The sequence below is a fragment of the Balaenoptera physalus genome, assembly GCF_965194825.1.
Source record: "Balaenoptera physalus genome assembly, chromosome: 7".
In the NCBI taxonomy this organism is placed as follows: Eukaryota; Metazoa; Chordata; class Mammalia; order Artiodactyla; family Balaenopteridae; genus Balaenoptera; species Balaenoptera physalus.
Window position 1 is genome coordinate 96,050,097 of NC_138886.1, and position 19,419 is coordinate 96,069,515.

Sequence of the window (19,419 nt, forward strand, 5' to 3'; positions counted from 1 at the left end):
AAAGTTATAAGAGGTTTACCCATCACCATCACAATATTAGAGTATTCTGAACTTAACTATCTTTTGACCCATGAGTTTTATACTTTCATGTGTTTTCATATTCCTAATTAACTAACATGCTTTCATTTCAGATTGAAGAACTTTTAACAACTTTTGTATAAGCTCCTTCAGCTTTTGTTTGTCTATGACAACTCTGTGTCTCCAATTCTAAAGGACAAGTTTGCTGGATAGAGTATTCTTGGCAGTTTTTTTTTCTTTGCACACTTTGAATATATCGTTCCTATCCCTTATGGGCTGCAATATTTTTTGCTGAAAAATCTGTTAATCTTATGAGGATTCGCATGTGTTAAACAAGTGGCTTTTCTGTTCTTGCTTTTACGATTCTGTCTTTATCTTCTGATAATTTCATTATAGTCTGTCTATGTGTAGATCTCTTTGGATTAATCTTCTTTGGAAGTTTTTGGGCTTCCTCAATCTGGATATCTCTTTCTTTCCCCACATTAGGGAAGTTTCTAGGCATTATTTCTTTGAATATGCTTTCTGCCCTTTCTTCCCTTCTCTTTCTTGAAGACCTGTAATGCATATATTGATCCACTTACTGGTGTCCCTTATGTGATCTTCACCTTTTTCTAGTCTTCTTTCTTTTTGCTCTTTTGATTAGATGACTTCCACTGCCTTGTCGGATTCTTTCTTCCATTTGGTCTAGTCTGCTTGTGAAGCCCTGTATTGAATTTTTCTTTTCATTTATTCTTGAAATCTATGATTTCTGTTTCGTACTTCTTAATATTTTCTGTCTCTTTGTTGAATCTCATACTTTGTTCATGCTTTATTCTCCTGACGTCAGTAAGCATCTTTATTACCATTATTTTGAACTCTCTGTTGGGTAATTCACTTATATCCACTTCATTAAGGTCAGCTCCTAGACGTCTGTTTATTTGTTTGAAACATCCCCGTTTCTTTACTTTCCTTGACTCTCTGTGTTGGTTTTTGTATAAAACAGCCACTTTTCCCAGTTTTGACAGATTGGCCTTGTGTAGGATATGAACCTCCTTAATCAGCCTGGCCTGGTTGTTGAAACCATTGTCTTTGTTCTTAGTGACTTCCAGTAGTTGAGGGTGTTCCAAGACCCATCAGTGTCCTCAAAGATGTGGTTAATGCTCATATGCCTGTTTAGGCTTCTGGACAACTGCCAGTTGCCTGCCGCTTTAACTCCCTGATGCAGGTTAATTGGAAGCCCAATTATCAGGCAGGAGTTGGAAAAGTCAGAATATGACATATGTAGTCTAGCCCCTATGAAGAAGAATCCAGAGCTGGAAGAGTTTTTTCTTCCTCACTCTGTGCTGAACCAAGGGAAATAGTTGCTCTGAATGCTTCTCTGTCCAAGTAAAACAGCCTTTGTTTTTAGTGGTCCCAGGGACTCATGAAGGCTGAGCCCTTTCAGCTCCCAGAGCTAGGTGAATTGGGGGCTAGTCCCTTAGGTGGCAGTTGAAAACTGGTGTGCTAGAGGTGTGGACAAGCTCCTTCCAGGAGAGAAGATAAAAATTTGGTCTTACTTGGAGCTGGGGGAGATGGCAGGGGACATGCCCACCATACATTTAGTACAGCTAGCCTGACCAGGAAAAAGAGAGAAAATTCAAAATACTCTAATCAAGAATGAATGTGGTGGTAGTTGTTAAAACTCTTAGAACTCTACACCAAAAGGAGTGAATTTACTGTATATAAGTAACAAAAGAAAAAAGCAGCCTGGACTTTCCTTAAGAAATTGCAAGTACAAATAAGTATAAGTTTCTTTTAATGAGAAGAGTATTATAAATCCACATAAATTAAAACTCCTAAAAAGTGACCCTTGGACAGCGTGATGGGTCTGGACCCCTCCTGTATACTAAGACACTTCCAATTCTACACTTACGAGGGGTAGAGTTTAAGCAGTACAGAAGCATGAGCTGTGCAGAAGATGGCCCACCTAATGGATAGAAAAGACCCTGTAAGTCAGCACGGACCTAAGGGCTATACTGAATTCCCCATTATGGGCAAGTAAATTATACCAAGAGTTTATAACCTACTCATTGGTTGGAATTAATTAATTATTGACTCATTCTTCCTGAAATTTTTTCTGACACAGCTGATTTATTTACAAACTGTGACTTCAGATGTTACCTTGTGCTTGTTAGGAATTTCCTGTCAGGTTCCAGAGAATTAAAAAAAGGGAGAGGAGGGGACTTTCCTGGTGGTGCAGTGGTTAAGAATCCACCTGCCAGTGCAGGGGACATGGGCTTGAGCTCTGGTCTGGGAAGATTCCCACATGCCACAGAGCAACTAAGCCAGTGCGCCACAACTACTGAGCCTGCGCTCTAGAACCTGCAAGCCACAACTACTGAAGCCTGTGCACCTAGAGCCTGTGTTCCGCAACAAGAGAAGCCACCGCAATGAGAAGCCCGCACACCACAAGGAAGATTAGCCCCTGCTCACCGCAACTAGAGAAAGCCCTCACGCTACAACAAAAATCCAATGGAGGGGCTTCCCTGGTGGCGCAGTGGTTGAGAATCCGCCTGCCAATGCAGGGGACACGGGTTCGAGCCCGGGGTCTGGGAAGATCCCACATGCCGCAGAGCAACTGGGCCCGTGAGCCACAATTACTGAGCCTGCGCGTCTGGAGCCTGTGCTCCGCAACAAGAGAGGCCGCGATAGTGAGAGGCCCGTGCACCGCAATGAAGAGTGGCCCCCGCTTGCCGCAACTAGAGAAAGCCCTCGCACAGAAACGAAGACCCAACACAGCCATAAAAAATAAATAAAAATTAAAAAAAAAAAAAAAAAAAAAAAAAAAAAAAAAAATCCAACGCAGGCAAAAAAAATAAATAAATAAATAAATAAAAATAAAATAAAATAAAATCAGTAAAATAAATAAGTAAATAAATTAAAAAAGGGAGAGGAGAGATTTCCATTTCCCCATTTTCTATGACCCTTACTTAGGTTTTCACCAAGTATGGGAATATATCAGTTTGGCACCCAGAAATAAAACCAGATTCATTCAATATTATTCCACAAAGAACAAAATCTATAAACAAATAAAAAATCTTAGCTGTAAAAAAAAAAAAAATGAATGAAAAACATCACTACTGACCTAACAGATGTAAAAAAAAAAAAGGATTATATTGGAATACTATGAACAATTGCATGGCAAAAGAAGCTAGATAATCCAGATGAAATAGACAAATTTACAGAAAGACATGGACTCCTGAAATTGTTCAAGAAGAAAAGATACTTTGAATATATACATAGCAAGTAATTAATAATCATAAAACTTCCCACAAAGAAAAGCCCAGGAATAGTTTCACTGGTGCATTCTCTGAAATGTCTAAAGAATTAACACCACTCCTTCACATATTTGAAAACATAGAAGAGAAGGGAACACTTTCCAACATATTTTATGAGTCCAGTATTACCCTGATACCAAAATCAGACAAAGATATCAGAAGAAAACTATAAACTAGTATCCTTTATGGATAAAGTGGATATGGATAATGAAAATGGACTTTAAAAATCTTCAACAAAATACTGGCACAGCAAATCAAGAAAGTATAAAAAAGATTATATCAAAATAATGAGAAGACAAACCACAGACTAGAAGAAAATATTTGCAAAAGACAGCTGATAAAGCACTGTTATCCAACCTGATTTTAAAATGGGCAGAAGGTCTGAGCAGACAATTCACCAAAGAAGATATACAAATGACATATGAAAAGATGCTCTACATCAAATGCCATTAGGAACTGCAAATTAAAACAACAATGAGGATACCACTACACACATATTAGAATGGTGAAAATCCAAAACACTGACAACACCAAATTCTTGTGAGGATGGAGAGTAAGAGGAATGTTCATTCATTGTTGGTGATAATGCAAAATGATACTGCCACTTTGGAAGACAATTTGGTAGTTTCTTACAAAACTAAACATACTCTTACCATTCAGTTCAGCAATTGTGCTCCTTGGTATTTACCCAAAAAAGTGGAAAACTTAATTCCACAAAAACACCTACACGTGGATGTTTATAGCAGCTTTGTACCATAATTACCAAATCTTGGAAGCAACCAAGGTGCCCTTAAGTAGGTGATTGGGTAAATAAACTGTGGTATATCTAGACAATGGAATATTTTTCAGTGCGAGAAAGAAATGAGCTACCAAGCCACGAGAAGGCATAGAGGAACTTTAATTGCATATTACTAAGTGAAAGTAGCCAATTACTGTGTGATTCCAACTACATGATATTCTGGAAAAACCAAGACTATGGAGACAGTAAAAATTTCAGTGGTTGCCAAGGGCTGGGGTGAAGGGAATGAATAGAATGAGCACAGGGGACTTTTAGGCAGTGAAATAATTATATATGATACTATAGTGGTGGGTGCATGCCATTATACATTTGCCAAAATCCATAAAATATACAACACCAAGAGTGAACCTTAATGTGAACTATAGACTTTAAATGATAATGAAGTGTCAATGTTGGTTCATTAATTGTAGTAAATGTACCGCTCTGGTGCAGGATGTTGATGGTGGGGGAAGCTGTGTGTGCAGAGCAACAAGGAATATAAGGGAACTCTCTGTACTTTCTGCTCAGTTTTGCTGTGAACCTAAATCTTCTCAAAAAATAAAGTATCTGTGTGTCTGTGTATGTGTGTGTGTGTTTAAAAGACTATACACAGCAACCAAGTAGGATTTGTCTCAGGAATGCAAAGTGCTCAACATAAGAAAATCAATAAATGTAATATATCATATTGATAAGGGACAAATCTCACATGCTAATTTCAATAGACACAGAAAAAAGCACTTGACAAATCGAAACCCTTACAGGATAAAAATATTCAACAAAATAAAAATAGGAGAGAACATCCTCAACCTAATAAAGGTGTCTATGGAAACCCCACAATTAACATCGTACTTAATGGTGAGAGACTGAAAATTTCCTCCTGAATATCAGGATCAGGACAATAATGTCTGCTCTCTCCACTTACAGGCAACATTTTACTGGAGGTTCTAGCCAGGGCAATCCGATAAGAAGAAGAAGTAAAAGCTACCCAGATTAGAAAGCAAGAAGTAAAACTATCTCTATTTGTAGATAAAAAATACTAAGGAATCCACAAGAAAACTATTAAGCTAATAAAGTTCAACAATGTTGTAGGACACAAGATCAATATACAAAAATCAGTTGTATTTCTATAAAGTAGCAATGAACACTCTGAAAATAAAATTAAGAAAACAAGTCTATTTACAATAGCAAAAATTGAATAAGCTTCTTAGGAATAAATTTAACAAAAGTAGCACAAGACTTATGCACTGAAAACTACCAAAAAAAAGAAATTAAAGAAGATCTAACTAAATAGAATGATATCCTGTCTTCATGGATTAGAAGACTTAATATTCTTAAGATGGCAATACTTCCCAAATTATGTACAGATTCACTACAATCTCTACAAAATTGACTTTTTTCCCCACAAATTAGCAAGCGGATCCTAAAATTCAGATGGAAATGCAAGGGACCCAGAATAGCCAAAACAATCTTGAAAAATAGGAATATAGTTTAAGGATTCACATTTCCCAACTTCAAAACTTACTACAAAGCTACTGTAATCCAGACTAGGTGATACTGGCATAAAGACAGACATATAAATCAGCAAAGTAGAATTGAGACTCCAGAAATAAATCCAATCATTATGGGGAGCTGATTTTTGACAAGGGTTCTAAAACAATGCAAAAAGAGAAGAATAGTCTTTTCACAAACACTGACGGGACAACTATATATCCTCACGTGCAAAATAATGAAGTTGGACCTCTACCTCACACTATCTACAAAAGATGGATGAAAGACCTAAGTGTAAGAGCTAAACCTACGGAACACTTAGAAGAAAATATAAGCATAAATCTTTGTGATCTTGGATTAGTCAATGATTCCTTAGATATGCTACCTAAAGCACAAGCAACCAAAGCAAAAAATAGATAACCTGAACTTAATAAAAAAAAAAACTGTGCTTCAAAGGACGCTATCAAGAAAGTGAGAAAAAAAAAACACAAAAAAACAACAACCCCTGAGTGGAAGAAAACATTTGCAAATCATATATTTGATAAGAGTCTAGCATCCAGAATACATAAAATACTCTTACAAGTCTACAATAAAAACACAAATTGCTCCAAAACACAAATTTCTCCAGAGAAGATATACAAATGGCCAAAAAGCACGAGAAAAAATGTTCAACATCATTGGTTATTTGGAAAATACAAATAAAATGCAGAGTGAGATACCACTAGGATGGCTGGAATAAAAAAGATGGTCAATAACACATGTTGGTAAGGATGTGGAGAAATTGGAATCTCATACATTTCTGGTGGGAATGTAAACTGTTGCAGTTGCAGCTACTTTGGACAACAATGTGTCAACTCCTCAAAAAGTTAAACATAGGTAACATATGATCCAGCAATTCCACTCCTACAAATACACCGAAGAAAATTGAAAACATAATTTCACACAAAATCTTGTATATGAGTGTTCATAGCAGCATTCATCAGAGTCAAAAAGTGGAAACAAATGTCTATCACCTGATGAATGGATAAACAAAATGAAGTATATCCGGATAGCGGAATATTATTCAGCCATAAAATGGAATGAGTACTGATGCATGCTACAACATGGATGAACCTTGAAAACATTATGCTAAGTGAAAGAAGCCAGACACAAAATGTCACATATGTATGGTTTCATTTATATGAAATGTCCAGACTAGGAAAATTCACAGTAATAGAAAGTATATTAGTGGGTGTCAGGGGCTGGGGCGAGAGGGGAATGGGAAGTGACTGCTAATTGGTATGGGATCTTATGGAGGGTGATGGAAATATTCTGGTTTAGATAGTAGTGATGGTTGCAGTCTTGTGGACATATTAAAAATCTTGTGAATATACAAAAAACGACTTAATGTACACATTAAAAGGGGAAATTTTATGGTATGTGAATTATATCTCAATTTAAAACCAAAACATTTGACCATACTTGTGTTGGTCTATTCTTGGACTCTATTCTATTCCATTGATTTATGGGTCTATTTGTCTGCCAGTATCACACTGTCTTGATTACTATAGATATACCCAACTCCGTAAATTTGGGTAGGGTGAGTCTTCAAACTTTATTCTTCATTTTCAAAACTTTTAAAAATAACTGTTCCAGTTTCTTTGCCTTCCCACAAAATCTGATAATCAGTCTATCGACATCTACACAAAATACTGTAGGCATTTTGTTGATAGTGTCGTTTTTCCATACCCTTGCTGCTTTTATCTGGTGGTTCTATCGATGACTGTGAGATGCGTGTCAAAATCCCTGCCTATAATTGACCATGTGTCTGCTTCTCTTTTCAGTCCTATCAGTTCTGTTTTTTGGTGCATACACATTTTGGATTATATTTTCTTAGTGAATCGACCCTTTCATCATTATCATCTCTCTCTTTGACGCTGGTAATTTTCTTTGTTCTGAAGTCCATTTTGTCTCACATTAATATAACCACTCCAGCTTTCTGTGATTAATGATATTAATCACAGAAATCACAATAATGATATTACTGTTCTAATGATATATTTTTAGAGGAAACTTTAAAATTTAGAATAGTTTTAGATTTACAGAAAAATTGCAAAGATAATACAGCTTGCATATACCTCACATCTAGTTTCTTCTATTAACATTTTGTATTAGTATGGCACATTTATGACAATTAATAAATGAATATTGATACATTATTATTGACTAAAGTCCACACTTTATTCAGATTTCCTTAGTTTTTTTAAATTAATTAATTAATTAATTAATTTATTATTTTTGACTGCATTGGGTCCCCATTGCTGTGCGCAGTCTTCCTCTAGTTGCAGCAAGCGGGAGCTACTCTTCATTGCAGTGCACGGCCTTCTCATTGCGGTGGCTTCTCTTATTGCGGAGCACAGGCCTCAGGCACACGGGCTTCAGTAGTTGTGGCACATGGACTCAGCAGTTGTGGCTCACGGGCTCTAGAACACAGGCTCAGTAGCTGTGGCGCACGGGCCCAGCTGCCCTGCGGCATGTGGGATCTTCCCGGACCAGGGCTTGAACCCTTATCCCCCGCACTGGCAGGTGGACTCCCAACCACTGCGCCACCAGGCAAGTCCCTAGATTTCCTTAGTTTTTACCTAAAGTGTTTTTTCTGTTTCTAGTATTCCATCTAAGATACCAAGGTACATTTAGTCTCCTTAGGCTCCTCTTGGCTGAACTGTTTCTCAGACTTTCCTTGGTTTTGAAGACCTTGACAGTATTGAGGAGTGTTGGTCACCTATTTTGTAGAATGTCCCCTATTTGGGATTTGCCTGATGTTTCCTCATGATTAGATGGAAGTTATAGGATTTGGGGAGGAAGACCACAGATGTAAAGTGTCATTCTCTTCACATATCAATGGCACATACTACCAACATGACTTATCCCTAGTGTTGTTGACCTTAGTCTCCTGGCTGAGGTGGACTCCTGTCAAATTTCTTCACTGTATAGTCTGTTTATTCCCTTTCCATATTGTCCTCTTTGACAGTATGACACAATGTACAGCCCACAGTTAAAAAGTGGGGAGTTATACTGCACCTCCTGAGAGCAGAGTATCTATATAAGTTATTTGGAATTCTTCTGTACAGGATACTTTCTATTATCCTTCCTTCCTTCCTTCCTTCCTTCCTTCCTTCCTTCCTTCCTTCCTTCCTTCCTTTCTTTCTTACTCATTTATTTATTAATAAGGATTCATGGATATTAATTTTATACTTTGGGTTATAACCCAATACTAAGTTATTTATTTTATTGGTCAAATTGCTTCAGCTTTAGCCATTGGAAGCTCTTTTAGTTAGCTCATGTAGACCTTATTTATTTATTTATAAGTTTCTTTTTATTTTTTTGAAAGTCTGTCTTTAATATTTTATTTATTTATTTTTCTTTTTTTAAAAAAATCTTTATTGGAGTATAATTGCTCTACTCCAATAATGGTATGCTAGTTTCTGCTTGATAACAAAGTGAATCAGCTATACATATACATATATCCCCATATATCCTCCCTCTTGCATCTCCCTCCTACCCTCACCATCCAACCCCTCTAGGTGGTCACAAAGCACTGAGCTGATCTCCCTGTGCTATGTGGCTGCTTTCCACTAGCTAACTATTTTACATTTGGTAGTGTATATATGTCCATGCCACTCTCTCACTTCATCCCAGCTTACCCTTCCCCCTCCCCATGTCCTCAGGTCCATCCTATACATCTGCGTCTTTATTCCTGTCTTGCCCCTAGGTTTTTCAGAACCTTTTTTTTTTGTTTAGATTCTATATATATGTGTTAGCATATGGTATTTGTTTTTCTCTTTCTGACTTACTTCACTCTGTACGACAGACTCTAGGTCCATCCATCTCACTACAAATAACTCAATTTCGTTTCTTTTTATGGCTGAGTAATACTCCATTGTATACATCTGCTACATCTTCTTTATCCATTCATCGGTCGATGGACACTTAGGTTGCTTCCATGTCCTGGTTATTGTAAATAGAGCTGCAATGAACATTGTGGTACATGACTCTTTTTGAATTATGGTTTCCTAAGGGTATATGCCCAGTAGTGGGATTGCTGGGTCGCATGGTAGTTCTATTTTTAGTTTTTTAAGGAACCTCCATACTGTTCTCCATAGTGGCTGTATCAATTTATATTCCCACCAACAGTGCAAGAGGGTTCCCTTTTCTCTGCACCCTCTCCAGCATTTATGGTTTGTAGATTTTTGATGATGGCCATTCTGACCGGTGTGAGATGATACCTCATTGTAGTTTTGATTTGCATTTCCCTAATGCTTAGTGAAGGTTGAGCATCTTTTCATGTGTTTATTGGCAATCTGTATATCATCTTTGGAGAAACGTCTATTTAGGTCTTCTGTCCATTTTTTGATTGGGTTGTTTGTTTTTTTGGTATTGAGCTGCATGAGCTGCTTGTAAATTTTGGAGATTAATCATTTGTCACTTGCTTCATTTGCAAATATTTTCTGCCATTCTGAGGGTTGTCTTTTCGTCTTCTTTATGGTCTCCTTTTCTGTGCAAACGTTTTTAAGTTTCATTAGGTCCCATTTGTTTATTTTGGTTTTTATTTCCATTTCTCTAGGAGGTGGGTCAAAAAGGATCTTGCTGTGATTTATGTCATAGAGTGTTCTGCCTATGTTTTCCTCTAAGAGTTTGATAGTGTCTGGCCTTACATTTAGGTCTTTAATCCATTTTGAGTTTATTTTTGTGTATGGTGTTAGGGAGTGTTCTAATTTCATTCTTTTACATGTAGCTGTCCAGTTTTCGCAGCACCACTTATTGAAGAGGCTGTGTTTTCTACATTGTATACTCTTGCCTCCTTTATCAAAAATAAGGTGACCATATGCGTTTGGGTTTATTTCTGGCCTTTCTATCCTGTTCCATTGATCTAAATTTCTGTTTTGGTGCCAGTACCATACTGTCTTGATTACTGTAGCTTTGTAGTAAAGTCTGAAGTCCTAGAGCCTGATTCCTCCAGCTCTGATTTTCTTGTCTTTTTTTTGAATTTTTGAATTTTATTTATATTTTTATACAGCAGGTTCTTATTAGTTATCCATTTTATACATATTAGTATATATATATATCAATCCCAATCTCCCAATTCATGACACCACCACCACCACCCCTGCTGCTCTGCCCCTTGCTGTCCATACGTTTGTTCTGTACATCTGTGTCTCAATTTCTGCCCTGCAAACTGGTTCATCTGTATCATTTTTCTAGGTTCCACATATATGCGTTTATATACGATATTTGTTTTTCTCTTTCTGACTTACTTCACTCTGTATGACAGTCTCTAGATCCATCCATGTCTCTACATATGACCCAATTTCGTTCCTTTTTATGGCAGAGTAATATTCCATTGTATATATGGACCACATCTTCTTTATCCATTCATCTGTTGATGGCATTTAGGTTGCTTCCATGACCTGGCTATTGTAAATAGTGCTGCAATGAACATTGGGGTGCATGTGTCTTTTTGAATTATGGTTTTCTCTGGGTATATGCCCAGTAGTGGGATTGATGGGTCATATGGTAATTCTAGTTTTAGTTTTTTAAGGAACCTCCATACTGTCCTCCATAGTGACTGTATCAATTTACATTCCCACCAACAGTACAAGAGGGTTACCTTTTCTCCACACCCTCTCCAGCATTTTTTGTTTGTAGATTTTCTGGTGATGCCCATTCTAACTGGTGTGAGGTGACACCTCATTGTAGTTTTGATTTGCATTTCTATAATAATTTGTGATGTTGAGCAGTTTTTCATATGCTTCTTGGCTATCTGTATGTCTTCTTTGGAGAAATGTCTATTTAGGTCTTCTGCCCATTTCTTGATTGGGTTGTTTGTTTTTTTAATATTGAGCTGCATGGGCTGTTTATATATTTTGGAGATTAATCCTTTGTCAGTTGATTCATTGGCAAACATTTTCTCCCATCCTGAGAGTTGTCTTTTTGTCTTCTTTATGGTTTCCTTTGCTTTGGAAAAGGTTTTAACTTTCATTAGGCCCCATTTGTTTATTTTTGTTTTTATTTCCATTACTCTAGGAGGTGGATCAAAAATATCTTGCTGTGATTTATGTCAAAGAGTGTTCTTCTTATGTTTTCCTCTGAGAGCTTTATAGGGTCCGGTCTTACATTTAGCTCTCTAATCCATTTTTAAAAAATTATTTATTTATTTATTTATTTATTTATTTATTTATTTATTTATTTATTTATTTATTTATTTTTGGCTGTGTTGGGTCTTCGTTTCTGTGCGAGGGCTTTCTCCAGTTGCGGCAAGCGGGGCCACTTTTCATCGCGGTGTGCAGGCCTCTCACTATCGTGGCCTCTCTTGTTGCGGAGCACAGGCTTCAGACGCGCAGGCTCAGTAGTTGTGGCTCACGGGCCTAGTTGCTCCGCGGCATGTGGGATCTTCCCAGACCAGGGCTCGAACCCGTGTCCCCTGCATCGGCAGGCAGATTGTCAACCACTGTGCCACCAGGGAAGCCCTCTAATCCATTTTGAGTTTACTTTTGTGTATGGTGTTAGGAAGTGTTCTAATTTCATTCTTTTACATGTAGCTGTCCAGTTTTCCCAGCACCACTTATTGAAGAGACTGTCTTTTCTCCATTGTATATCTTTCCTCCTTTGTCATAGATTAGTTGACCATAGGTGCGTGGGTTTACCTCTGGCCTTTCTATCCTGTTCCATTGATCTATATTTATATTTTTGTGCCAGTACCATATTGTCTTGATTAGTGTAAGTTTGTAGTGTAGTCTGAAGTTAGGGATTCTGATTCCTCCACCTCCGTTTTTTTCCCTCAAGACTGCTTTGGCTATTCAGGGTCTTTTGTGTCTCCATACATATTTTAAGATTTATTGTTTTAGTTCTGTAAAAACTGCCATTGGTGTTTTCATATGGATTGTATTGAATGTGTAGATTGCTTTGTGTAGTATAGTCATTTTCACAATATTGATTCTTCCAATCCAAGAACATGGTATATCTCTCCATCTGTTTGTATCATCTTTAATTTCTTTCATCAGTGTCTTATAGTTTTCTGCATACAGGTCTTTTGTCTCCCTAGGTAGGTTTATTCCTAGGTATTTTATTCTTTTTGTTGCAGTGGTAAATAGGAGTGTTTCCTTAATTTCTCTTTCAGAGTTTTCATCATTATTGTATAGGAATGCAAGAGAATTCTGTGCATTAATTTTGTATCCTGCTACTTTACCAAATTCATTGATTAGCTCTAGTAGTTTTCTGGTGGCATCTTTAGGATTCTCTATGTATAGTATCATGTCATCTTCAAACAGTGACAGTTTTACTTCTTCTTTTACAATTTGCATTCCTTTTACTTCTTTTTCTTCTCTGATTGCCGTAGCTAGGACTTTCAAAACTGTTGAATAACAGTGGTGATAGTGGACATCCTTGTCTCATTCCTGATCTTACAGGAAATGGTTTCAGTTTTTCACCATTGAGAATGATGTTTGCTGTGGGTTTGTCACCTTTATTATGTTGAGGTAAGTTCCCTCTATGCCCACTTTCAGCAGCTTTTTTATCATAAATAGGTGTTGAATTTTTTGAAAAGATTTTTCTGCATCTATTGTAATGATCATATGGATTTTATTCTTCAGTTTGTTAATATGGTGTATCACATTGATTGCTTTGAGTATATTGAGGAATCCTTGCATCCCTGGGACAAATCCCAGTTGATCATAGTGTATGATCCTTTCAATGTGTTGTTGGATTCTGTTTGCTAGAATTTTGTTGAGGATTTTTGCATCTATATTCATCAGTGATTTTGGTCTGTAATTTTCTTTTTTTGTAGTATCTTCGTCTGGTTTTGGTATCAGGGTGATGGTGTCCTCATAGAATGAGTTTGGGAGTGTTCCTTCCTCTGCAATTTTTTGGAAGAGTTTGAGAAGGATGGTTGTTAGCTCTTCTCTAAATGTTTGATAGAATTAACCTGTGAAGCCATCTGGTCCTGGACTTTTGTCTCTTGGAAGATTTTTAATCAGAGTTTCAATTTCATTACTTGTGATTGGTCTGTTAATATTTTCTATTTCTTCCTGGTTCAGTCTCGGAAGGTTATACCTTTCTGAGAATGTGTCCATTTCTTCCAGGTTGTCTATTTTTTTTGGCATAGAATTTCCTGTAGTAGTCTCTTAGGATGCTTTGTATTTTTGTGGTGTCTGCTGTAACCTCTCCTTTTTCATTTCTAATTGTATTGATTTGAGTCCTCTCCCTCTTTTTCTTGATGAGTCTGGCTAGTGGCTTATCAATTTTGTTTATCTTCTCAAAGAACCAGCTTTTAGTTTTATTGATCTTTGCTATTGTTTTCTTAGTTTCTATTTCATTTATTTCTGCTCTGATCTTTATGATATCTTTCCTTCTGCTAACCTTGGGTTTTGTTTGTTCTTCTTTCTATAGTTCTTTTAGGTGTAAGGTTGGATTGTTTATTTGAGATTTTTCTTCTTTCTTGAGGTAGGCTTCTATTGCTATACACTTCCCTCTTAGAACTGCTTTTGCTGCATCCCATAGGTTTTGGATCGTCGTGTTTTCATTGTCATTTGTCTCTAGGTAATTTTTCATTTCCTCCTTGATTTCTTCAGTGATCTCTTGGTTATTTAGTAACGTATTATTTATCCTCCATGTGTTTGTGTTTTTTTACATTTTTTCCCATGTATTTGATTTCCAATCTTATAGCATTTGGGTCAGAAAAGATGCTTGATATGATTTCAATTTTCTTAAATTTACTGAGGCTTGATTTGTGACCCAAGATGTGATCTATCCTGGAGAACGTTCTTTGCGCACTTCAGAAGAAAGTGTTATTTGCTGTTTTTGTATGGAATGTCCCGTAAATATCAATTATACCTATCTGGTCTATTGTGTTTCCTTATTAATTTTCTGTTTGTATGATCTGTCCATTGGTGTAAGTGAGGTGTTAAAGTCCCCCACTATTATTGTGTTTACTGTTGATTTCCTCTTTTAGAGCTGTTAGCAGTTGCCTTATATATTGAGGTCCTCCTATTTTGGGTGCATATATATTAATAATTGTTATATCTTGTTCTTGGACTGATCCCTTGATCATTATGTAGTGTCCTTCCTTGTCTCTTGTAACGTTCTTTATCTTAAAGTCTATTTTATGTGATATGAGTATTGCTACTCCAGCTTTCTTTTGATTTCCATTTGTATGGAATATCTTTTTCCGTCCCCTCACTTTCAGTCTGTATGCGTCCCTAGGTCTGAAGTGGGTCTTTTGTAGACAGCAGATATATGGGTCTTGTTTTTGTATCCATTCAGCAAACCTGTGTCTTTTGGGTGGAGCATTTAATCCATTCACATTTAAGGTAATTATCAATATGTATGTTCCTATTACCATTTTCTTAGTGGTTTTGGGTTTGTTTTTGCAGGTCCTATAATTCTCTTTTGTTTCCCACTTAGAGAGTTCTTTTAACATTTGTTGTAGAGCTGGTTTGGTGGTGCTGAATTCTCTTAGCTTTTGCTTGTCTGTAAAGCTTTTGATTTCTCCATCGAATCTGAATGAGATCCTTGCTGGGTAGAGTAATCCTGGTTGTAGTTTCTTCCCTTTCATCACTTTAAGTATGTCATGCCACTCCCTTCTGACTTGTAGAGTTTCTGCTGAGAAATCAGCTGTTAACCTTATGGGAGTACCCTTGTATGTTATTTGTCATTTTTCCCTTGCTGCTTTCAATAATTTTTCTTTGTCTTTAATTTTTGCCAATTTGACTACTATGTGTCTCGGCATATTTCTCCTTGGGTTTATCCTGTATGGGACTCTCTGTGCTTCCTGAACTTGGATGACTATTTCCTTTCCCACGTTAGGGAAGTTTTCAACTATAATCTCTTCAAATATTTTCTCTGGTGCTTTCTCTCTCTCTTCTTTTTCAGGGACCCCTATAATGCGAATGTTGTTGCATTTAATGTTGTCCCAGAGGTCTCTTAGGCTGTCTTCATGTCTTTTCATTCTTTATTCTTTATTCTGTTCCACAGCAGTGAAATCCACCATTCTGTCTTCCAGGTCACTCACTGTTTTTCTACCTCAGTTTTTCTGCTATTGATTCCTTCTAGTGTATTTTTCATTTTAGTTATTGCATTGTTCATCTCTGTTTGTTTGTCCTTTAATTCTCCTAGGTCTTTGTTAAACATTTCTTGCATCTTCTCGATCTTTGCCTCCATTCTTTTTCCGAGGTCCTTGATTATCTTCACTGTCATTATTCTGAATTCTTTTTCTGGAAGGTTGCCTATTTCCACTTCATTTAATTGTTTTTCTGGGGTTTTATCTTATTCCTTCATCTGATATATAGCCCTCAGACTTTTCATGTTGTCTATCTTTCTGTGAATGTGGTTTTTGTTCCACAGGCTGCAGGACTGTAGTTCTTCTTCCTTCTGCTGTCTGCCCTCTGGTGGACGAGGTTATCTATGAGGTTTTTGCAAGTTTCCTGATGGGAGGGACTGGTACAGCTCCATTTTTCTGTCTCAAGATTGCTTTGGCTATTCGGGATCTTTTGTGTTTCCATACAAATTGTGAATTTTTTTGTTCTAGTTCTGTGAAAAATGCCATTGGTAGTTTGATATGGATTGCATTGACTCTGTAGATTGTTTTGGGTAGTATAGTCATTTTCACTATGTTAACTCTTCCAATCCAAGGACATGGTATATCTCTCCCTCTTTTTGTATCATCCTTAATTTCTTTCATCAGTGTCTTATAGTTTTCTGCATACAGGTATTTTGTCTCCTTAGGTAGGTTCATTCCTAGGTATTTTATTCTTTTTGTTGCAATGGTAAATGGGAGTGTTTCCTTAATTTCACTTTTAGCATTTACTTCATTAGTGTATAGGAATGCAGGAGATTTCTGTGCATTAATTTTGTATCCTGATTTTTTTTTAGCCGTTTCTTGCTTTCTGTTTTAAATATTGTTTGTGTTAAATGTTATCTGAATACACTGAGAACTACTTCAAACAATGCTATATAGTTTGTTGTTTTTCAATAGCAAACAATTTTTAAAACCTCAGTGGAGAATAATCTAGTATCCTCACCAATATTAACCCTTTCTATTCTTCTTTTTCACTCTTGACATTCCCTGTTTCCTTCTGTTATCATTCCCCTTCTGTCTCAAGAACTTCCTTTAGCAATTTTCAAATTAAGTCTGCTGGCATCAAATTCACTCAGTTTTCCTTCATCTGAGAGTGTCTTCATTTCACTTTCATTTCTGAAGGATATTCTCACTGGATATAGAATTCTGTTCACAGTTCCTTTCTCTTAGCACTTGAAAAATGTGCTATTTCCTTCTGGCCTCCATGGCTTCTAATGAGAAATCACAGGAATTAGAGACAATCTGCCCCAGGAGGCAATGTGTCATCTCTCTATGGATGTGTTCAGGAAGGTTTTTTTTGTTTTTTTTTGTTTTTGTTTTTTTTTCCTTTAGTTTTCAGTAATTTGATTATGTTGTTTCTGGGCATTATGATGTTTTGGGGCTTATTCTTACTCAGCTTCTTGAATCTGTAGGTTGTGCCTTTCCCCAAATTTGTGAAGCTTTCAGTCATTATTTATTCAAATATTATTTTTCAGCCTTGCCCTCTTCCTCCTCTCCTAGATGTTAGATCTACTGCTATTTTCCTACCAGCCCTTCATATTCTGTTTATTAAAATTTTTTTTTTATTTAAATAGTTTTAATTGTGGAAAAGAACACATATAAAATTTACCATTTGAACTATTTCTAAGTGTACACTTCAATAGTGTTAAATATATTTACAGTATTGTGCAACCAATATCCAGAAGTTTTCATCTTGTAAAACTGAAACTCTATACTCATTAAAAAACAGCACCTCATTTCATCCTCCCTCCAGGACCCAGTAACCATCAATCTAATTTCTGTTGATATGAATTTGACGTCTCTACATATTTCATATAAATGGAATCATACAGTATTTTTCTTTTTGTGACCTGCTTATTTCACTTAGCATAATGTCCTCAAGATTCATTCACATTGTAGAAAGTGTCAGAATTTTCTTCCTTTTTCAGAATGAATAGTATTCCATTGCATGTATATACTGCATTTTGTTTATTCATTTCTCTGTCTATGGACACTTGGGTTGCTTCCTCCTCTTGCCTATTGTGAACAGTGCTACTAGGAAAATGGGTGTGCAAATATCTCTTCAAGATCCTGCTGTTAATTCTTTTGATATATACCCAGAGGTGGAATTACTGGATCACAGAGTAATTCTATTTTTAATTTGTGAGTAACTGCTATATTGTTTTCCGTAGCAGATGCACCATTTTACATTATTTTCTGTCAAGTTTCTTTGCTGAACATTGTGTTTGGGATTCATCCATGTTGTTGCCAGTAGTTATGGTTTGTTTATTCTCATTGCTGTGTAGCACTCCATTAGGTAAAAATCCCACAATTTATTTATTTATTTTACTATAGACTTTGGGGTTGTTTCCAGGTTTGGGCTATTAAAAAGAGCGTTGCTATGAATATTCTTGTGTGTTTCTGGTGAATATATATATATATATATATTTACACATTTCTGCCAAGTTAAATTCCTAGGAGTGGAATGATTCTGGTGATTATAGTAATATTGTATTAAAGTTTTGATTTGAAATTTCCTGATGACTAGTGGAGTTAGCACAGACCTTTTCAAATGCTTATGGGCCATTTGGGTATCACCTTTTGTGAAGTGTCTATCACAGGTTTTGCCAATTTTTCTGAAGGTTTGCTTCTTCTTTATGATTTTGTAAGAGTTCTTTATAAGTTCTGGATATGAGTGCTTTGTCAGATACATGTGTTACGATACCATGTCCCTTTTTGTGGCTTTGCTTTTCACTCTCTAAATGGTTTCTTTTGATGAACAGATGTTCTTACTAATGACGAAGTCCGACTTCTAATTTTTATTTCCCTTTTAGTATTCTCTGTAACCTTATTTAGAAAAGGCTTACCTAACCCAAAGTCATTAAGATATCATGTTTTCTTCTAAGAGCTTCATTGTTTACCTTTTATATTTAGGTATGCAGTCCATCTGGAATCAGTTTTCGTTTATGATTTCAGATTTGGGTCAATAGACATTTCTTCCTCATATGACTTTTCAAATGACCCGTACTATTTTTTGAAGACCATCTTTTCCAATTCCACCACTGTGTCTACCCTCACCATTTATAATAGCTGTAAAGCATGTCATTCTAAGTTACCCTCATAACTTATTCAGCCACTCTTCCATGGGATATTTGGGTTATTGTCTGGTCTCTGCCATCATCAAACAGGGTGAACATCTTTGTATGGACATCAAGGCCTTCTTCTGAAGTTGTTAGAACAGAGTAGAATTTCTGAGCCTGAAAATTCTTACTTTTTTTAAGAATTAATAAATTATACAGTTCACATCTCAAAGAATACGAAGAGCCCCAGTGAAACATTTGCCTCCTACCCTGTCCACAACCCTCCCAGTCCCTTCACCAGGTAAGCACAGTCATGAAATCTTGAGTATTTTCCAGATATCCTGTAATGCACAAAAATTCATTCTTTATATTCTTTTCTTCTTTTCTTTTTACACGGCTAGCGGTACTGCATATGCTCTGTTCTTCATCTTGCCTTTCTAACTTAACAATACATCTTAGAAATCTTCCTATTATTGTAATAAAAAAGCATCCTTGTTCATTTTTAAGGTAGTGAGCATAATTTTTCATTTGATGGGTGTATCAGAATTTAGACAGTCTCCTATTGATTGGCATCTATGGTGTTTCTAATCTTTTGCTATTCAAACTATGCTTCAATGAATAACTTTGAACATGTCATTTCGCTGTGTGCAATATATCTGTTGGAGGTAC